Below are 24,142 nucleotides of genomic sequence, written 5' to 3'. Positions count from 1 at the left end.
GTTATATTCTATTATGGAAAGGTATTTGTATATATTTTATTACATTTGAATTACATTAATTATGTTTTAATATAATTTTGGTATATTTTAGAGTGTCTTCCATTTACCACACATTGAATGCTACCATTCTTTGAACAATAACAAGATCCATAGCTAATTTATTGGGACATAGAATAACCCTCCACTTGACAAGTAAATTAAAAATTCTTTTGATTGACATTCAAGGACTTCCATATTCCCATGTCATGAACAATCACTGAGCAGGTCCATTCTTCTCCTGGTACTGATCTCTACCTTTTAGTAAGCAGAATGTAACAGGGAGGAGCCAACCTCTATAGATTTCCGAGAGCTTGTAATGGAGTAGTGGATAGAATACTGAACTTGGAGTAAGGAAGACCTAAGTTCAAATAGTGTCTTAGACATTTAGTAGCTATGTTACCCATGGGATGTCTTTTAGTTTTTTCAAGCCTCAGTTTCATCATCTGTATAATAGATCTGATAAAAGTACCCATCCCATACGACTGTTGTGAGGCTAACAAAATGTTTATGTATATTTGACATACCTTAATGTTCTATATCATAACTATCCAAAATGAGGCCATAGGCCACAGTGAGAGTACTTGCAGTGCCCTGTGGTTTGACTAGGTACTTTAGTAAATATATTGTTTACTGTTTCTATAAAAACCTTTAAAAGTAAAGTTGGATAGCCCTGTTCTACATAAATACTGAACATCTTTTTGTATCCACAAATTTATAAAATTAGTCTAGGGACCCTCTGTGTATTAGTTTCTTAGATCAACATCTAGCCACCAGGAAATTCCTAACTCCTTTTATTTTAATTTTGAAGAATCTTAATGATGTTTGCCTGACATAAGAGAGGCTATTATGTGCATATGCTATAACTACATTTATTAAAACCACTTCTATATAGGTCATGTTCCCACGGTTCTTCCCGGTCTAGTCACTCAAATCCATACAAACCCTGGGTTTAAAAAAATTGTTTGGGTATTTGGAATCAAACCTACCCATTAGCTATTCACTCGAAGATAAAAAGTGCCACCCTCTCCCACCTCTCCTGTTACTATATCAGGGTATTTTCCAACTGTATTCAGTAAAAGATTCCAGTCAACCTGATGTATATCTTGCCACTGGACACAGATAGCTATGGAGGAGAGAGTGAGGCTGGTGACTTTGCACAGCCTTTCCTCACTTAAATTCAACTCAATTGCAAATTAAGACATAAATTTCCTGAAGTCATTGTCCTCTTCAAGAACTAAGAATAAACAATAACAACAGAATACCTAGTGATATTCATTGCCTATACTTCCTTGGAGTAGCTGAGTTAAGGATGCCTAAAGATGGGGAGAGATTTCTCCAGCATTGGTCCTTCCTTTGTTTTCTCCTTGAATAAGCACTCCTACAGTGATGCATGATAGCCTTCCTAAGTGACTTTTGACTTTGACCCTTTTCACATTGTTTCCATAATATGGATCATGCCAACATGAGTAACAAGGTCCATAGCTTATTAGCTGGTACATAGATCAAACCGCCATCTAATAAATAAAATAAAAATTACTTTAGTTGACATTCAAGACCTTCCATAATCTCATACCATGAGCAATTGAATGCCACAATCATTTCTTAATTGCCTTTTATATGCAACCTACTGTGTTAGGTGCTGGGGATAAAAAGAAAAAAATGAAAAGTATTCCCTGCCATCTGACATTTAAATAATCAAAAATATTTATTAATGACAAAAATGAAAAGTACCCTGCCATCAAGGACTTGACAATCTACATAAATGAATAAGCTTATTTAGGCAAGTTTTTTGCTTGTTTTTTGTTTTGTTTTGTTTTACATTTAGGCATATAAATAAAGGTAAGAAATTCAAGGAGAGAGAACAATAAGGTAGAGACAATATGAAAAAGATTCTTTTTTTTTGAAGTTTAATTTATTCATTTATTTTTGAATTTCAAAATTTTCCCCCTAATTTCATTTCCCTCCCTCCATCCCCCCACAGAAGGCAGTCTGATAGTCTTTACATTGTTTCCATGCTATACATTGATCAAAATTGAATGTATTGAGAGAGAAATAATATCCTTAAGGAAAAAGCAAAATATAAGAGATAGAAAGAATACATAATATGATAACTTTTTAAAAAATTAATGGTAATAAACAGTCTTTGGACTTTGTTCAAACTCCACAATTCATTCTCTGGATACAGATGGTATTCTCCATCATAAAGAGACCAAAATTCTCCCTGATTGTTGTACTGATGGAATGAGCAAGTCCATTGACATTGTTCATCAACCACATGTTGTTGCTATGATATACAATGTTCTGGTGCTTCTCATCTCTCTTAGCATCACTTCATGCAAATCCTTCTATGCTTCTCTGAATTCCCATCCCTTTTGGTTTCTAATAGAACAATAGTATTCCATAACATGTATATAAATATATATATATATATATATATATATATATATATGCATATACACACTCCACAATTTGTGCAGCCATTCCCCCAAAAGATGGATGTTCACTCAACTTCCCAATTCCTTGCCACCACAGACAGTACTTATATGAATATTTTTGTACAAGTCATGTTTTCCCCTTTTTCATGATCTCTTCAAGATATAAATGCAATAGTGGTTTTGCTGGATCAAAGAGTATGCACATTTTTATTGCCCTTTTGGTGTAATTCCAAACTGCTCTCCTGAAAGGTTGGATGAGTTTACAGCTCCAACAACAATGCATTAGTGTCCCAGATTTTCTACAACCCTTCCAACATTGATCATTGTCCTTTCTGGTCATATTGGCTAGTTTTAGAGGTGTGAGTTGCTACCTCAGAGATGCTTTAATTTTCATTTCTTTAGTCAGTAAAGATTTAGAGCAATATTTCATATGACTATCGATTGCTTTGATTTCCTCATTCATAATTGCCTCTGCATACCTTTTGACTGTCATTTGGGGAATGCTTTGTTTTTTTTTTTATAGATTTGACTCAGTTCTCTATATATTTTCAAAACGAGTGCTTGTCAGAAATACTAGTTGTAAAAAATTGTTTCCCAATTTACTACACTTCTTTTGATCTTGGTTACAGTGGCTTTTGTCTGTGCAAAAGCATTTTAATTTAATGTAATCAAAATTATCTAGCTTGTTTTTAATGATGTTCTCCATCTCTTCCTTAGTAATAAACTGCTTCCCTTTCCATAAATATTACAGATAAACTGTTCCTTGATCTTATGGTTTGTTTATGATATTGTCTTTTATGTCTAAATCATGTACTATTTTGATCTTATCTTGGTATAGGGTGTGAGATGTTGGTCTAATGCAATCTGCCATACTAACCTCCAATTTTCCCAACAATTTTTATCAAAGAGAGAGTTTTTATCTCAGAAACTGGATTCTTTGAGTTTACTAAATAGCAGATTACTAATCATTTCCTGCTATCTCTTTTGCACCTAATCTATTCCACTGATCTACCACTCTATTTCCTAGCCAATACCAGACATTTTTGATAGCTGATGCTTTATAATACAATTTTAGATCTGGTAGGGTTAAGCCACCTTCTTTTGTACTTTTTTCCATTAAATCTTTGGAAATTCTTGACTTTATTTCTCCATTTGAATTTACTTACAATTTTTTCTAGATAATTAAAGTATTCTTTTTTGATTTTTATTAGTAGGGCACTAAATAAGTAGTTTAATTTAGGTAAAATTATCATTTTAATTATATTAGCTTGGCTTATCAATGAGCAGTTGATATTTGCCCAGTTATTTAAATTTGATTTCCCTTTCTGGAGGGCATCAGTGTATTCTTTCCATAGCCACTTTGCCCTCTGGTTCCATGATTTCAGGGGAATTTTCCATCATTAAAACCTGTAATATTGAGTCCAGGCTTTTTTTTTCTTCAATGTTTTCTGAAAGCCCAATGACTCTTAAATTGTTTCTCCTTGATCTCTTGATCTTGATTGGTTTTGCCAATGAGGCATTTTACATTTTCTTCTATTGTTCTATTATTTTAATAGATTCTTGTTGTCTCATGAAGTCATTAGTTTCCTCAGATTCCATTTTTTTAAAGAAGAATTTTCTTCATTTACCTTTTGCAACTCCATTTCTAACTTGTCAATTCTGTTTTTGAAGGAGTTTTCCATTTGCCCAATTGAGGATTTGAGAGAGTAATTTTCATTGTGCATTTACTCAATTGTGGATTTGAGAGAATTATTTTATTTTGTGCATTTGTCCAAATGTATTTTCTAAGGATTTGTTTTCTTGTTGCCTGGTGTTAATTTTTTCCTGAGTTTCTTTTCTCAGTTTTTCAAATTTATTTTTAAACTCATTCCTGATGTCTTCTAAGAAGTCTTTCTGTGCTGGAGATCAATTTATATTCTCTTTAGACATTCTGATTCTCTCTGAGTTAGGGTCTTTGTCTTCAAAGTAGTATTCAACAGGCCCCATCATTCATTACCCTTTCTTCATTTTACTAGGATCTTGTGTTGGGGGAGTGGCTGATTCACAGACCTTTGATGTTGAGATCCCTAGAGGCTTTGCTCACTGGACTTAGCAACTGCAAGTGAATCAGCCAGTAAGGGGTGCTAGAGGCTTCCTTTGGATTGTCTGTGAGCGTGATTTGTGGTCCACTCCCTAGGCATGGAGGGTAAGGGGAAACAGCAGGGTCTGAATAATCCTTGAACAGTGAGGGCTGGGTCTGTGGGCTATTCACTTAATCTCAGTACTGAGACAGATCTGCTGCCCACACTTGAGCCTGAGGGGGTGGGGGTGGGGAGATTTTTACTGTATTTGTTCTGGAAAGAGTCCCTTTCTCTCATGCGTGGGGAAGGCTCAACTGGAAACATGGGGACTCTGCTGAAATTAAAGGGCTCGCTGCCCTGGTCTTTCAGGCCAGTGGAGCTGACCAGATTGTTGCCTAGCCACCCACTGTAGCTCTCCTGCCCACTGCCTTGCTCTCTTGCTGGCTCACTAAGCCAAAGCTTAGGAGACTGCTCTGAGGTTAGTATGGAGACCTTACCCTTCCACCCCTGTACTGGCTCTCTGCCCCCAGCTCAACCAGGTTCCCCTGAAACAGACCTTTTTGGTAGATGTACTTCTCCTTTTCTCTTTCTAGATTTTGTGAATTTCAATTCTGTTAAGAGTTTGATTCATATAAATTTTGAGGGAAAGCCAACATAGCACAGTGCCTAACTTCTCTCCACCATCTTGGCACAAGAAAAAGATTCTTATGAGACTTGATATATAAATTTAATCTTGAAGCAAGGTAAGGAGGGTGATGATGGGGGTACATTGAAAGGGATGAGAGACCTCCTCTGCAGTCATAGAATTAAATTGTGAAATGCCACATTTATGGAATAGTCATCACATATTTTTACTTTGATAGCACATTGTTCCTTTCCAAATGCTCTATTCTCCATTCAAAAGATCTATGCTTGATGAAAAAACAATGAACAACAACAGAACTATCATTATCTTTTTCCACTTCTGTAACTTTGTTTATGCTTTTTCCTTTGCCTAGAATGTCTTTCTTCCTCCAGTTTCCTTGGTTAAATCATACTATATCTTTAAAAGCAACTGAAATGCCATTTCCTCAAGGAGCACCTGTATTAGTCGTACCTCCCCACACAGATTTCACATCCTTCCTTTTATTAACATATTTATTATTATGTAGTTATCACTATATATATATATATATATATATATATATATATATATATATATGTATATACTTTCCCTCTATGAGACAATAAGTTCCAACAAGATAAGGGAAAGGGGATAAAAGAGAGAAAAATTTATTAAGGAACTACACTGTGCCAGATACTATGCTAGCATTTTATAATTATTATCTCATTTAATCCATATAACATTCTTAAAATGTAGGTATTATTATTATTATCCCATTTTTCAGTTGAGGAAACTGAAGCAAATAAAAGTTTAATAATTTTCCCAGGGTCATAGAGTTAGTAAGTATCTAAAGTCATATTTGAATTTAGGTCTTACTGACTTCAGATTCAGTACTCTAGTCACTGAACTAGCTAGAAGCCACTATCTTATCATTGTATTTCATTCAGGGCTGAGCAATGAACTATACATGGAGCAGATATTTAATAAATGTTTGCTGAATTTCTTGTATTGAGATTGAAAGGTCCATTGTCAAAGCAGTATATGTGAAAGATTAGACTGGCATCTAATACAGCAAGGATTGAAGGAGGAGAGACTTTAGAATTCATTTCTCATTTTAGAGATCGCAAATAGAATGATTGCTTTATGTGTATGAGTAGACTGACTAAGCTTTCCCTTGACATAGTAACATCTTTTGTTGGTTTGAATTCATAATTACATCTAAACATGACTGTCCAGTATGTATTTTAGGAATTAGTTCATTCTTCCATTCATTTGTATCATTGAGCAATTTTCACTTGATGGATTAGTTCTCAATTGTTTATTAAGGTACCTAGAATAACCAAATTGCCAGAGAACTATCGACTGTCAAAGCTAGAAGGCACATTAGAAATTATCAGTACTATTCCCTTCACATATTATCCAATGAGGTAATGTGAATAAAACACTTTGCAAACCCCTAAAGCACTATATAAATGTCAGCTATTGTTATTATGTTAATTTTCAGTAAGGGCTGAAGAGCAATTCTTTAAATGATGGTTTTATGAGCTTGACTTCATTTCCTGGCAAAATCTTTACTGAACCTCTAAGAAGATATTCAATTTGTTATTATAAATTTTTATTTTTTAATTATTTCTTTTATTTTTTACATAACATTCCTTTAGAAAAGTATGAATACCCTTGCCCAGCAAGCTTTCCTTTGTAACTATGGTTAAAAAGTAGGGGAAAAAAACAGTTCAACAAAACTAATATATATGACACATCTGTCAGTATATATAACTTTCCAGGCTTGCAGTCCTTCACCCCTCTGGAGAAATAGGGAATTAAATTCTTTTTACCTCTTCTCTGTGTCCAGGTTATTACAATTATATAATGATCAGGTATATTTCTATTTTTTGGTTGTTGTTGTTATTATTATTATTATTATTATTATTATATTTAATACATTCTCTATTCTCATTGTATCCACTCCTGGCCCAGTTTACCTCACCTTCTGTCAATGTATAAAATTTCACATATTTCTCTGAATTCATCATTTCTTAAAACCCCAAAATAGCACTTTATGTACATGTACCATGATTAGTTTGGCTATTCTTTCATAGAAATATTAATATTATAATGGCTATTCTATGAAAGTAATATACACAATAGCAGTCTGCATTATCCTTGAGAATGGTCTGAATAGTATACTTGTATTTTCCTATCTAAGATGAGTTTACCATCTAACCCTCCATCTGAATTCCTCTTCCCTATTATTCTTATCCTTTTCTCCAAAAGTCCCTCAGTCTTATTGGGGGAATTAAGAAAATTATTATTCCTTCTCTGTTATCTGCACTCTTTGTATTAGTATATATCTCCAAATGTCCTCTGACTCTTGTAAATTCCCTCGTAAATCACTTTTCTTTGTGTTACTCTCATCACAATAGATAATGATACACTTTAAAAATGTGACACTATATTTTTCATGGAGTAAATTCCATAGTGTGAAATTTATGGAATATTATTGTGGCATTTCATTCTTCCTTTTCCTGATTTGTTTTTTTCCTCCTAATTCTTTAGGATCCTCATTTCCATTCTGTCCCATGGGAATCTCTCTTTGTTCTTTCTTTCATCTCTCAGTCCAATTTTTAAACATCAAAAACATGAGATGAATTAATTAAAAATGTCTTGACAATTTCACTTTCTTACCTTTCTTGATTTGAGGTGTTTGAAAAATAAATATTTTACTTGACAACATTTTGTTGTTTGTTTCATTGAGGATTATTCAAGAATTCCTCTAAAGTCTTTCATTTGTTTGAAGATCTCTTCTTTCCTCCTCCCTTCTGTGGATTTATTAGGTTAAGATTTGCAGGAACATTTTTATTATATTTTTCAACTAGGTATTTCAGTGGATAAAGTACTTGATCTAAAGTGAAGAAGATTTGAGTTCAAATACTGACTCAAGAATTTACTAGCTGAGTGAACCTAGTATGACACTTAAACTCTATCTGACTCAATTATCTTAGCGGTAAAATGGAGATAACACTAAGTCTCCCACGGTTATTGTGAAGACAAAATAATATGTTTTTAAAGAATAAAACAAAGTTTCTGGCACATCGTTGGTATTTAATAAATGCTTGTTCCTTTCAATTTAATTTTTTTTTTGCTTCAGGTCATCCATTCTCTTCATATTTTATTTTGACGGTTGAATAGTCCTGAATTGCTCAATTTTAAATTACTTCATAGTAGTAACACTTTTTCCTTGTGTACTTATAAAATTGTGTACTTTTAAATTTGTGAAATTTAACGATTGCTTGCTTCAGAATTTTTTTATTATTATTTTATTTTTTTCCACTATCAATCATTACTTTGTTGCCTAAATAAGTTTGAGAAGTTTCCTAATATTTTATTGTGAGCTATTGCATTCAGTTGTAAGGATAACCTTTTTTCAAGTTCAATCTTTTTTTGTTATACTAAAAACACCCTGTGCCATAGTGAACATTACTAGGCTTAGATTTAGGAAGAATTAGGTTTAAGTCACACTCTAGATTATACTGTGTAATCTTAGATAAGTCACCAAACCTCTCTCTACCTTGGTTTCTCCAATGAAATTGGGATAATAAATAAAGAAAATGTGCAAAATAATAAAGTTTACTTCAGGGTTATTGTAGGTATATCAGATGGGATATTTGTTAGAAAATACCCACACACACAATTCAGCACATTGCCTAAAACAGAATAGGAAATATATAATTTCTTACTCTCTCCCTCTTCTTATAAAATGCATTTATATAAAGTACTTTAATTTTCCTTCTCTTCTGGGATATAGGAATCATCTACCTGCAGGCAAGTCCCAACCAGAGAATACCTAGGAAAAAACTGGAGCATGAATTTGAGATAATTTTTGGTATTACTTGTATCTGATACTTGAGAGTATGGAACTGAATAGAAGATCTGATTTTATTTTCATTTGTTTGACTTTATTCATGAGGTTTTTTAAATCAGTATAAGTGTTTTTGATGCTATTTCAACATATCTTGTGTGGATCCCCTTCTCCTACATAGGTATATTAATCCAGAGCCATCCCAGTGACTGGCTATGAATTATTAGACTGTGGCTCCAGGTGCTTATGACCTGAAGCAAATCAAACTCTTTATTTGCCTTTATGTTTTGTCCAGAATTCAGTTCCAAAATTTCTCAGTAGCAAAAGTAGAATCCCCAGTTTTCACATTCATTGGGCTTCACCTCTATCTTGTTTTGCTAATCAGTTTAATGTTATTATCGACTCTAGTATAAGGATTCTTCCTCATCCCCCCTCTCCCAATTCACCATCAACTTCCCCACAAAAGATAGAAGTAAAATGGAAAAATATGAATCAGATATTGATCCATGTTATTCCCACTCAGAAAATGATTGCAGAGAGAGTGCTGAAAGTTGTCTTACTGAGACATAAGCAGTTGTTTCAATGCTACTAATTATATGATATTATATTAATTATATTATTTATATTAATTCAATTAATTATATTATATGGTATTATATGGCATTATATGGTATTACATGGTTTATATTATATTATATTATATTGTATTGTATCATATTGTATTCTATTATCTGATCTCATCTGGTCTGATCTCATGTTTATTATATTATATTATATTATATTATATTATATTATATTATATTATATTATATTATACAATATTGATATACTAATTTTATTAAATCTTCAAGTATCTGGTCATACCAAGCATTATCTTCTCCTCAGTCAACCCTCACTCTTGGCTGTCAAGTCATTTCCAGAACTAATCCACTGCCAGTTCTGTTGCGTATTGTTGTGATTGCATTGCAATGCATTGTCTTCCTCCAGTAATCACAGGTTTTCCAGGTTCTTGTATTATTCAAAAATTTCAAGATTAAAGAAGAAATAATACCAGAGAGACAAAGAATAATCAGAGGGTACTGCCATAGGCTTGACCAGTTGAATTTATGTATCATTTTGAGGTTCTGTCAAAATTATATTGGAACAGAGAACAGTCTATTGACAAACTTACAGGTTTTCCCCTAAAAAATATTCTGTCATTCAAAGGTTTCATATTTTATCTGCTAAAGTACTTCACCCAATTTGTATTATCACAGGGCTGGGAGATAACCAAGATAAAACTCAGGTTATGTCATGTTTTCAAGTGCCTAAAAGTCTTTCCAGAACAAAGCTACCATTTGACCAGGAACTGTAAAGAAGTATGTTATCCTCAAAGGTCCTTCCAATAGCCATATTGTCTATAAAGTATTCAGAAGTCCAGAGACAGTTTGGGCAAATCCTGTCAGGGTGAACTCTTAGCTTCTTCTCTCATCAAGTATCACTTGATTTACTGAAATAATTCCTAATTAAACTTCTTCCATTCTCTTCTTTCTCTAAATTATTCTTCACACAGCTGTCAAAGATTTCTTCTTTCCTAAGGCAAAGATCTGATTATATCACACCCTTACTCAAAAATTCAGTGGATGCCTATTAATAGAAAGTTACTCAAGGACTTATGGTTTCAAGGGTGTAGCAAGTTCCACAATCTCTTGATAATTTAAATTTTTAAAGACTTTTTGATTTTCAGAAATATTAAGTGGTTTTGTTTGTTGTCATAAAGATAGTATTTAGTCACAAAGTTAATAAGCATAGGGGTTTGAAATGAAATTACAGCCAGGGTAAAATTTTAACTCCTTGATCAGTCTTTTAAAATAAGTCCCAATCCCCTTTGACATACTTTCTGAAATTTATGGTATGTTACTTTCTATTTTGGCAAAGCTGATATATTACATGTATTCTGAACTCAGCATGCAATCTCCTGCTTCCATGTAGCCACTATGTAGAAAATACTGTCTCCTCTTCATTTTGCTTTTCACAATCTTCATATTCATTTAAATCTGAATTCCACTGATACATTCTCCATAAGACCTTAAGTGTTTCATACTCTTCATATATATATAATATATATGCATATATATATGTGTGTGTGTGTGTGTGTGCACATGTGTGTATGTATTCTGTATATATGTAATTTGTTCTTCCTAATTTGACAAATAAAGAAAATGAACAATTCCATATACAATCTAGGTAAAAAGAAGAGTAGAAAAAGAGAATTACAAATGGAATTAGGCATTTCTATTATATACAACTTGCATTTCTTTGCAAATTATATATTTAATTTACCTGTTAATTTCAAAGCTATCTTGCTTGTCTGTGTCTTCGTAAACCCTTCTGTTCTCTTTTCTTCATTATTTATTGAAAACACTAAAATTACCATGTTTTCTTTCAAGAGGGAAATGTTATTTTTCTCCATTTCAATACTTCATTAAAATATTTGCAGCAAATAAACATTAATCAAAAGAATCACATGGTTCCTATCTGAAAATATATTATCTTGAGCCACCAATGAATTTTTTTGTTTTTTTCCTGGCATGTTCTGCTATTGTAACCCTAAAATTAGTCTTTACTGTCACATTGATCTATATTCTAAAGTTCTCCAATTATTTTTCTTTACAATTTTATATTATTATATAAATTATTCCCTTGGTTTTGTTCAATTAACTTTTCTTCAGTTGATTTGTCTTCCTAAGTTTCTCTGAATCCCTCTCTTACATAATGTTTATGACTCAATGACATTTCATTGCATTATATGGCATAATTTGTTCAGCTACCCCCAATTGAGGGGCATCCATTTTTTAAAGTTCTTTTCTGCAATGAATAATGCTACCCTAATTATTTTACCATAAGATTATTTTCCTTCTGTCTCTGATCTCTTTGGGGTATATTTTTTCTCCTCTCTTTATCCCCATTCCACCTCTTTAAACAAAGGCAAACAATAGTAAAAGAGAAGGAAGAGCTAAAATTGCAATACACTACTTTAATTCATTGATCATCTTTTCTTCTTCCTTCCCAAATTTAAGACATGAGTCTTTTCCTTTCCTTGCCTTTTCTTTAAATTGTCCATTCACATTCTTTCCTCCAAACTAAAATTTGTATTGTGTATGACTATTATTTCCCAGTTCTCCATCTCTGCTTATTTCCACTAAAAGTAAAAGAAAACATGTATATGTCTGTGTGTGTGTGTGTGTGTGTTTGTGTTTATCCTTCTTTCTCAGATTCAGACAAGAGTGTGACATCTATGGTGTTAAGTCTTACAGTCCTTCCCTCTATGTTTGTATTTTCTTCTTCTAGTTTACTTCCTTATGAAAAACTGTTTTCCTCCCTTTTCCTCTTTTATGTCCTTTTGTATTCATTTTCCCATCCTTTCAATCTTCATTCTATCCTCTACAAACCCTGTTTCACTCATTTTATGACCTTTCAAGAACTAAAGTTTGCTCAAAAATATTTATGTTTCTATATTTTTCTTTTCTCCTATATTTGGCTTTTCTGTTTTGGTAAGAATATTTTGTTTTAAAACTTCTCTGTGCTAGACACTGGGGCATGCCAGAGAAGGTAAAAGTCTTTAAACTGGCTCTCAGGGGGGTTATAATCCAAAAAGAATAAGTGTAGCCCATACTTTACATTTTAACAGTTCTTCAAATATTAGATTAGTGTCAGCATGATGCTAATTCATTTGACCTCAGATATTATACCAGATATCAGGTATGGCATAAAGAACTTGAAGTAAGAGAAGAAAAAGAAATGGTGACCAAGGCTTCAACACAGTTATGCTCATCTTTTCCCCCTCCCCAATTTATCAGTGCTAAATTTATGATAAGTGGTTTCCTGTGCTAGTAATAGCATATTAAGTATTTAAGAAGCACTCCTTTTACATTATAAATTGAAAAATGGATGATTTTGACTATATTAAATTAAAATGTTTTGCACTAATAAAATCAATTCTGCAAAAATTTTCACACCTATAGATTGTGATAAAAGTCTCATTTATAAAATATGAAGAGAATTGCATAAATTTATGAGGTTACAAATCATTTTCCAGTTGATACATGGTCAAAGAATATGAACAGACTTTTCAAATAAAAAATAAAACTATATATAATCATATGAAAAATGTTTCAAATCATTAAAAATTAGAGAAATGCAAATTAAAACAGCTGTGATGCTCCATCTCATATCTATCGGATTTACTAAGATGACAAAAAGGTAAAACAATCAATGAGGGAGTAAGGTTGTGTGAGGATTGGGACATTAATGCATTGTTGGTGGAGTTATGGATGGCTCCAACCATTCTGGAGAACAATATGGAACTATGCCTAAAGAACAATAAAATTGATCATACCCTTTGACCCAGCAATTTCAATACTAGGCCTGTAATCAGAGGAAATCATAAAAAATGGGAAAGGTACCACATGCTAAAAAATATTTATAGCAGCTTTTTTGGTAGTGGCAAAGAATTGGACATTGAGAGGATGCCCATCATGGGACGTGGCTGAACAAGTTATAGTATATGAATGTTATGGAACACTATTCTTCTATAAGAAATCATAAATAATCAGATTCTAGAGAATCATGGAATGAATTACAGGAACTAATGCTGAGTGAAGAGAACAGAACCAAGAGAACATTGTACACAATAACAACATTGTCAAATGATCAACTCTGATGGAAGCAGTTCCTCTTAGCAATTCAGAAAGCTAGCACAACCTTATTAGTCTAGTTATGGTCTTCCGGAAGAAGAAAAAAAAAAAACAAAAAAGAAAACTTAAAGAATCTGGATGAACACTACACTCACTTTTGAAAATTTTCTCTTTTCTATTTCTTTCCTAGGTTAAGGATTTCTTTCTTTTCCCTTAACCCTAATTCTTCATATTGGAAATGACTAATCTATAAACATGTTAATCAAGTGCATATACAAGTAAGAGAACAATGTACATATTAACAACAACATTGTGAAATGATCAACCTTGATAGAAGCAGCTCCTCTCAGCAATTCAGAGAACTAGGACAATTGTACCAGACCAGCTATAGACAATGCTATCCCCATCCACAAGAAGAAAAAAAAAAGCTAAACAAAATAATAAAAAAACCTTTTCAGAATCTGAACACTTCTTTATAAAAAAAGGTCTCTTTTTATCTCTTTCCCCTAATCCTGAATCATCATACCAAAAATGACTAATCTGTAAACATGTTTATAACAAATATGTATGTACAATGTTAATCTGACTGTTCATCACTGAGGGGCGAAGGGTGGGAAGGGAGGGAGGAAGGAAATTTTGCAACTTAAAAATATACATATGCATATGGATAAGCATTGGAAAAACTTTCATAACATGCAATTAGAAAAATAAATTATTATTTTTTTTAAAAAAGGACTCCATTCCAAGACTTGATTTGCAGAAATGCTCTCTTGAGCTTCCAGATGGAGCTTTTAGAATTTGGGAGCCATTGGATCCATGGAGCCAGGAATTGGGCCTTTGGTTTTCCCATGCAACTTTGACCAATAAAGTCACCAAAAGCCTTTCTAGCAGTTCCAGTGTGTGTGATATGCATCCTGGAAAATGGGAAATTTATTAAGATTTGACATTTTGAAGTTGTCTTAATCTCACAGTTTAGCAGAGCGAAAATGGACTATATAGTCTGAAAGAGGATTTTCTGAATTACTGTATCATATGATATAGTTATTTAATGTTTCTTACCATTACAGTGCATTTCCACATCTAATTGAACTACTTTATCATAACTTTAAATTTGAAGTGATTTGTGAATAACTAGTAGGATCTAGGAGGAACTGAGCATTTTTTTTTTCAATGAAATGGGGGCACATGACTCAGGTTAACAGAACCTTCATACATGCTCACTTTTCTTCATTTGTGTGTGTGTATTGGGTGGAGGGAGAGTAGAACTATCTTTTAAAAATATTTTTTTCCTCTGTTTGAGTTTCAAGTCTCCTATAAAGTGGAAAGTCCATGCATAACCACTGCAGAAATATCTAAATAACTCAGACAATGCACTCTGAGCTAATTCAAATTCCTTGGTGGGATTTTTACCTTAAATGATTGTGCATAAAAGGCAAATTCTAAGGGAATATCATACTGAAAATGGTATTTACATATACCCCATGTGTCTTCCTTCTATATGCATATCATATGTCGGAGTGATATCAAGATATATCTTTGAACCAATTGTGTCCTCTGATACATGGTAAAGGGGCAATAATTTGAGGTAGGGTTTTTAGAAAATAGGGACACCTCAAGACCCTAGAGAAATTTTGTCTAGGGTTCCTTTTGTAAGTTGGAAAGCATCCCCAGGTGCCATATAATTATTGGGGGAAAGGAACAAAAAAAATACAAAGCACAGATGCTGTGGGTTATAAGCTATGGTGTTCAAAATCTTTCAAGTCAGGCAGCCTCCCCTACCCTGAAGCTCATATTATAACTTTCTGCTCCTCTGTGCCCCTTGCTCAAATTGAGTGAGTGGGGGGGAGACAGAGGAGTAAGTCACCCATGATAGATTCCTAGATTTGCATTCTGAAACATCTACTTAACTCTGGTCTTTTCAGCAGAAACACTTAAAAGGTATTTTGTTCTAGGAAAAGTCAATCCCCACCCTCCCTGCCTTCCCCCACAGTATTATGTTTTATTTTGTTGAGAAGTTATTCCTGGTTGAAAGTCTTCCTATTTTGCTTTTATGGACATTGAATATCAATTTCTTGGAAGATTAGGTAGTTTAAGTCTTATGTGAAACTAATTGTAGCTCCTTTATTCTGAAATCTTTCTGATAATCAAAGTATGTATTTGATGTGGAAGCTCTGAATTTTGACTGTTTACCTGGATATTTTTATTTTAAGGTTAGTTTTAGGAGATGATTCTTTGATTTTCCTGCTCTTGTTCTAATATATTTTGAGATGTTTTCACTTAATTTTCTTAAAATATGGCACCTCAGGTAAATCAACAATTGTTAGATTCTCTCTCTTTGACCAATTTTCCAGGTCAATTGTTTATGATAGTCCATAACTTAAATTTTCTTCTTTTTTCATGCTCTTTGGATTTTGTTCCAATATTTCTTATCTTATAGAATTACTGATTTCTATTTAGTTTAATCTAATTTTCAGGCAGTCTATTTACTATATTCTCTTTAATTTTTTAATACTCTTAAATCATCCATAGCTTTGGTTTCACTTATATTTTTAGATTTAATTAGTTTAGGTATATTTGTCCTTATCTCCAAGTCATTTTCTTTTTGAGCCTCTACAGGTAGATATTTGTTGAATAGTTCTTGGACAATTTTTGGTCATTATTTTTTATAATGTTTAGCATCTTCTGTTTACTCATATATCTAGTTTCAGTATTTGATTTGGAACTTAGTGTCCAAGTCAGGTTTCACTCCCTCACGGCTTTTGGACAGAGGTAGTCAAGTCCTGTTTTGTTCCAATTTTGCTTTCCTAGATGCATCGTGCTGGCTTCCAGTTTCTGGGTGAGACTGTGATTAAAGACACATCATGCATCATTATTCTTAGTCAGGACTTTGTAGGACAACCCTAAACAGGGTAATAACTGGGGATCTAGTTCACCTCCCTGTAGGCTTTATGGATCAACATATTTCACACCTTATGTATCCAAATCTTCCTTCATCAGAACATTTACAGTTTTCTGTGCTCCCTGGGTCTCCCTTGATCAAGAAGATAAAATGTTCTCTGTTCACTTTGTATCTTCCTTTGATCAGAATAGTATTTCTGTTTCAGGACCATTGGCTGATCTTGTTTCTCCTTTTTGTTTTTCTCCAAACATTAATTGAGCTCTCTTTTTTCTTCCTGGACTTTCATGGTCAGGGCTATATTGTAGTCTTCTTTCATTTTTGACAAGCCTCTTTCTCTTTCATCACCCTCCCCAGGGCTTTTGGTCTTTCTATTTGGTCCGGGTTGATCTTTGTACTCCATTGGGTTCTTGTAGTTAAAGAGTGTGGTCAGAAGGTATCATTTAAGATTTCTGGTCTATTTACCTTTGCTTTTACTTGCATTGGAAAGCTTCCTCTTTCAGTACCTTCAACATTTTACCTTTTACCTAGCTGTAATCTTGACTTGAGGGAAGGACAATATTTAAATTTCTCTATAAGGTTCTGATCATTGCTTTACCTGGCAATTTTAAAAGATCATTTTTGATCAAGAAAAGTCAAAATCAATTAATTACAAAGTATTTTGGTGGAAGAAGTTGTAACAAGAGTGAAATGACAGGAAGGGGTTTCAAATGTCAAAGAATTTTTTTAGTTGACTCTATAGGTAAGAGGGTATATGGGATTTTATTAAATAGAGGAATGACATAGTCAGATCTTTACTTTTGATAAATTAAATTGACAGCTGGGTAGAGGATGGATTGAAGTGGGCAGAGAATTATATCAGGGAGGCCAACCAGAAGGTTATTGTAATAATACAGGTGCGAGATGATGAGGGACAGCTGCAGTATTAAATGAGATAAAGAGGTTTATGTAAGAGAAGTTATGAAGTTAAAATTGACAGTCTTTGGTGAGAAATTTGATATGAGGGTGTGTGTGTGAGTGAGTGAATGAGAGAGAGAGAGAGAGAGAGAGAGAGAGAGAGAGAGAGAGAGAGAGAGAGAGAGAATTGTAGATAGTGTGGTGGTGCCTTCACAATAATAGGAAAGTTTGGAAGAAAGAAAAAATTTGGGGGGGGGGGGGGGGAGAAAAGATAATGAGTTCAGTTTGTTGACCTGTCAATTTTAATATGTCTAAAAACATCTAATTTGAAATGTCTAATAGATAGTTGGAAATACAAGTGGGAAGTTAAGGAAAGAGGCTAGGGCTAGATAAGTAGATCTGAGAATCATCCACAGATAAATGATCATTGAATTCATGGGAACAGATGCTATCACAAAGTGACATCATAAAAAGGGAGAAGAGAATAAAGCTCAAAACATAGCTTTGGAAGATGCTCACCTTTAGTGGGCAAAATGTGGAAAAAAAAGATATTTAAAAAGCAACAACAGTAAAGAGACAGGATGAGAATGAGGATAGAGTAATGTCATGGAACTCATAAAGAAGAGGATATCAAGAAGAAAACAGTGATCAATAATGTTAAAGACTGACAAAAGGTTAGATAGGATGAAGATGTGAGGGTGGACGATTAGATTTGTTATTTAATGTATCATTGAAAACACAAAAAATGAACATTTTTATATATAATGATGAGGTAGAAAAGCAGCCTGGAGAGATAAGAAGAGAAGGAAACACAAAGATGGACAATTTTGATAGGATGATGAAGTAGAAAAGCAGGATTAAAAAGAGAAGTAAAGACTCATCTTATTTTAGGAGGCCAGTCCTCTCTTGAGGAGCACTGTAACCCCTCATGTTCCTCTATCTTTCCTTACTGATAACTGATGTTGCTAAGGTTGTGATTTCTGCTAATCCCCTATTCTCTCTTTCCATTAGTTTTTGCTGACCACAGAAGTACTTTAATAAATCTTTTTCTCCCTTAAAATATAGAAGAGTAGGAAATCAAGTAGACATTAATTATGAAAGGCCATTTAAAGAAGTTTAACCACAAAAGAAAAGAGGCATGGGACAATAGCTAGTGAGGATAAGAAGATCAAGTAAGGGTTCTTAGAGTATGAGAAAGACATGGACATATTTTTAGGAAAGTTATCAGTCTATCAAGATAGATAGAAGATAAGTTAGAGAGTGAGGATGTTAGGAGGAAGGAAAAGGTTCATCTATTCATGCAATATAGGAGTGAAGGAGATTGTGGCAGAATCCAACTGGGTAATGTAAGATGAAAAAGAGAGGAGAAAACATTGTTAGTGAATGGCTTCAATTTTTTTTCAATTAAATAAGGTAAGGTTTACAGTTAAGAAGAGAAAATGAACAAGGAATGAGAGTATCACCACTTCAGTGTGATTCTCCTGGAAAAGAACTTAAGGGCAAAGGATTTGGAGGTAATAGTGAGGATTAAAAATGGGGTTTGATGATGAAAGTGAAAAAGATGGAATAATATATTGTGATTAGATAAGGGAATTTCAAAGTTAGTATCCGTGCAGGTGGTACATTTGTGAGTGATAGACAAGAGTATGATCATCTTTATGTATACATGTAGTAAAATGGAAAATTAGAAAATAAGAAATGAATAAGTAGAGGAACTGAGAGGTTAGAGTGTTTAAGGGGTTAACAAGGTATTTGTTGAATTCCCTGAGAATTGGGGAATAGAGAAAAATTGTGAATTGGACCCCTAGCTATTGAAGAAAGAAAGAATGTCCTGGAAGTTGGTCAACAACAGCTATCAGATTTATAATTGAATAGGAGATTGAGTGAACTTCAGTTGAGAAGTACTAAAGGTAGAACACCAGGAGGTGGTGATGAAATAGGGAGTACTCTAAGCCCCCCAATTTGAAAACAAAGATGTATTTGTTTTTCCCCTGTTTCTCTGTTTTTTTCTCTATCTTTATTCAAGTTCACGGATACCTTTGAAGTCATGAATCCCAGTTTAGGAAATTGTTCTTTAAGGGTAACTACTTTAATTTTAATCAGGTGTCTTAGTTACTAAGTGTGAAGAAGTAGACAGCCTTAGCACATCAGTTAATAGCTTGTTACATTAAGAATCTAACAATGGTTAGCTTGTTTCTTGGGGGGGGTGTCCCCCAATGGTATATTTCTAGGATATCAGTGTCTGTCTCATCAGCGAGCATTTACGTCATACATAGTTGGGGATGGTGGTCTTGCACATGACCCAGACTGAGGCAGTTTGGTTAGTATGCTCCAGGTTCAAAAATGTCTAGCTATAACTCTGCCCCAGGGGCATGCTTGGAGGCTATAGACATAATGGAAAGACAAATATTATTAAGCATACCTCTCCATAAGCCGGCTGTCCCTGCCTCCCACAGAGCCAACTTAGGCTTTTATTGATGGGGAAATTCCCTGCAACTGATGTTGTAAATGGCTCTGTTAAGCAGAGGGCAGATGTACTATTTTGCTTCCCTTTCCCCCCTACCTCTGTGCCCCTGCTCATCCTTGTGACTCCTATTCTACTGCTGCAACCACAGCAGAAGCAGACTGTCCCTCTCTCCATCAATTGCCGTGGTAATTAGAGCTGTGTTCTACCTGGCCCTAAATCACATTTGATTGGGGGTATTGTGTGTGCGTTTCATGGTAACGTCTATATCATTGCTGGAATTATTTTGTATGTGCCTCTGATGCTTTCGTCCTCTGCTTCCATTGAAAGATGAATGGCCTGGCTTTCCCCGCCTATATTATCAAGTCATCCTCTCCCCGCTCTCGGGACTGCAGAAATCAGTTCTCATTGAATGTTAGAACTGACAAAGAGTTATTAGTCTAATGCGTTAGGGAGATTAGCTCGTTTTCACTCCAGTTTGGCATCTCCATTTATCATATACCCAGCTGTGTTTTCAGAGATGATTTATGGAGTGCAAAAGTTGAGGGGCTGGTCAAAAGCAGCTGGGATCCACATTTGGTTTGGAGTGCCCTGGAAGAGTTTAAGGTCATATTTATATAGCCCTTTTTTACTTGTCATGCATTCCTATTTTACCCTCTCCTACACCAATACTGGAAGACACATTGCATAAATAATACTATCTCCATTTTGGAGCTAAAGAAGGTGAGGCACAGAGACAGGAAGAGAAATTATGATAGTGATTACTTATTAATTACATATTAATTACTTATATTTATCTATTGTTTTAAGATAGAGAAAACACTTTCCATATACACTGAGGAAACTTGAGAGCAACCTCTACCTTCGCTATTTCCCTTTCCCTTCCCTAGTTCTGAACTGTCCCAGAATCCATTATAAATGTCTGAGTAGCAAGAACTGCCATCCCAGGGGCATCCTTCCCTACTTGAGACTGCCAAGTCATTCAAACACCAGTCACCCCTGGCTGTACCCTCTACTTATCCATTAAGCAGCTTAACTCCTCACATAGCTTGCATAAGGTTAGTCACCAACTTTATTCCATCTGATGTGAAGAGTCACTAGACTCCATCACCTCTATTACTGTCTCCTAAAGTTTTCTAAAGTTCATCACCTGCCTATTTTCTATTTCCTATGGAACCTAGGCACTGTGATCTAACCTAATGATTTACCTAAGGACCTCTGGGCCTTAATTTTTTGTCCTTGATGTAATCTTAGGACTCCCAGCTTTTGCCATTCACCCTACAACTGAACTGTCTGATGTGTGGACTCCCTCACTTTAGATGAACTCCTTGTGAATAGGAGTTTCTTTTTTTCTTTTTTCAATTTATCTTTCATAATGTTTGGCACATGATAAGGGCTTTAACAAATGTCCTTTCATTGTCATCTTTTTCATTCATTTGTAAAAGATAACTGGCAGTTTGCAAAGGGTAGGGGCGGAATTTAAAACCAGGTCTCTTGGTTTCAATTCTATAGAAGTTTCCACCCTTTCCTGTGAGCTTAAATATCAGAAAACAGAAGTATGGAGAATTATATTTCCAGGATTTAGTGGATAATGAAGGCCAACTGATGTATTTATTCTTATTCTATCCTCATTTTATCTATCCCTTCTTCCTCCCTTCTACCATCTAACCATCTGACTTTCTTCTCCTTTCATATAACGCATTCCTGTGTTTTTCCATTGGCTATTCCAATGAGAGGAGTTGGATGAGTCCAACTCAAAGATTCCTTTTTCTTCTTTCAAGATTCAATTCATGCTCTGCATTCTATATGAAACCCTTCCTGAATCCCCCATTGCTAGTATGTGTTCCCTCCTCAAATTAATTTTTATGAAAATACTTATCTATAAGTATATTAACTTCCCTCACACCACATCAGCTACCTGAGATTAGGAACTGCTTTCTTTTTTTCCATTTATTAGCAGCAACATCAGAACAGACATTTAATAAATGTTTGTAGATTGGTCAATTTTTAATGGTGATATAAGTATGACTGTTCTCTCAGGTGTCAGGCAGGAGTGGGTCAGCTGGATAAGCCAAAAACAGTTAAGTTGCTAGTCAAGTTCTGGGAGAAGAGAGTTCTTCCTCATTCTTGAAGTTCCAAGTGCTATCCCCTAAGCAATTCGTAACTGGTATCTACCTCTGGTCACATGTGGTCAGGTAGGGCTACCTATGGTGAATGGGAGACCTTGAAGTCTCAATGATAATTATCATTTCAGGATAATTATTATTTGAATTATTATAAAAAGAATAATTCCATTCAGGGAATTTTAGCATCTCCAAGTTCTCAGCAATGTCAGAATAGTTTCTGGCCCCTAGTAAATGCTTCATAAATGCTTACTGATTGATTGACCTAGTTTAGGAGTTATTTACTCTTTTTTGTGTCATGATTTGGCAATCCATTGAGGCCTATGCACTCTTTCTCAGAATAATTTTAAAATGCATAAAAATATACAATAAGAAGGAAACCAATTCAAGGAAATGAAGATGCATTTTTCCCCATCCAAGATTAGGATACCTCTGAAATCTATCCACTATGGGCCCCAGGTTAAAAAGCTCTGATGGAGTTCAATCCTTGGCTGTGAAGAATCCTCTTTAAAGATATAGCACCCTAGTAAGTGTCAAGTTGTTTCATCTTCTTCCACCTTCATTTGAATCTTTCTTAACTAGAGATAATAATAACTCTACCTCACATACTCCTTGTGAGGCTCAATTGAGAGAATGTATATAAAGTTGGTTAAAATAATACTGATAAAGTAGTGTTATCGATTATAAATGTTTATTATGAAAAAGAATGCATTTTGGGAAGAATGAAATTGCTTCTCCAAGCATCGGAAGGTCTGTCATGGGGGAGACAAGTAGTCTTCCATTTAAAAATTCACAATTTTTTTTCAGTGGAGTCTTCTTATGGAACTGCATTAGATAGGATCCAGCTTGTCAATTCCTTCCGAAGAATATGGTATGCAACAATCAACACAATAAAGTAGATATGAACTGGCTAGAGTGGGACACTATATACCGCCCTGCTATAGAAGTGATGTACTTAAAATAAACAAAAAGTCTCAAACACAATCACTGTGAAAATTTGTATTTCTGGTAAAGGTATATATATATATATATATATATATATATATATATATATATATATATATATATAGTGAAATTTATATTTTTATTTGATCAGAAGGAGGGGGTGAGACATATTAATTAAAGAAAAACAATTCTCAAAAAGAATATATTGGGACGATCAGCTTCTTAGACCTATCTCTTCTCAATGTAATTTAAGAATTTTTTATTCAGTTTTCAAGCCACACTTATCTATAAGTACATTAACTTCCCTCATAGCAATCAGCTATATTGCACAGGCCACTAATGCTTACCCCTTTTTATCTAAAGTCAGTCTAGACATACTACTATACTATATATTTATTCAGTAGATTTTTTAATAATCAAGAATAGAGTCTAAGCATGTATAAACATGACATTTATCCTTATTAAATTCAATTTTATTTGATTTGGCTCAAGGTTCTAACCTGTCAAGATATTTTGGGATTCTGACACTGTCATTTAACATGTTAGTTATTTCTACCAGTTTCAGATCTTCTTTAAATTCATTAAGCATACCTTCATCCAAGTCACTGATACAAACTATTAAATAGTAAAGTGTCAAGGATCAAAAATTGAATCTCTCCAAATGGATATTCTTTCAGAGGATCAATCATCCAATTCAATCTGACTTCACAAACAGTTTCTAAATGCTTAATATGTTCAGTATTTGTGGTCAAGATAATAAGGTAGAACTGATACAGACAGTGGTTGATTACCAGATGATTAAGTCTAGTATGTACAAGGTAACTTAGAAACAAGGGAGGGTTCTTGAGTTTAAAGAAGGAATCAAGACAGAGAGCTGTGAAGAATTTAATACAAAGGGATCACTTCCTGTTGGAAGAGGATAAAGCATCAAGACAGAATTTCCAAAGGAGGTGCCAAACTGAATTTGTACCTTAAAGAATGAATGAATTAAAAAACCTTTGCTAAGCTATTACTATATTCAAACCACTATAATAAGTACTGGGTTTCAAATAGGAAAAATAATATACATATACTAGATAGATAGATAGATAGATAGATAGATAGATAGATAGATAGATATGAAGTTTCAAATTCAAGAGAAAAT

This window comes from Macrotis lagotis, chromosome X, assembly GCF_037893015.1.
Source record: "Macrotis lagotis isolate mMagLag1 chromosome X, bilby.v1.9.chrom.fasta, whole genome shotgun sequence".
Lineage (NCBI taxonomy): Eukaryota > Metazoa > Chordata > Mammalia > Peramelemorphia > Peramelidae > Macrotis > Macrotis lagotis.
The sequence above is the reverse complement of the archived record's forward strand: the minus strand, read 5'-3'. Positions refer to the sequence as shown.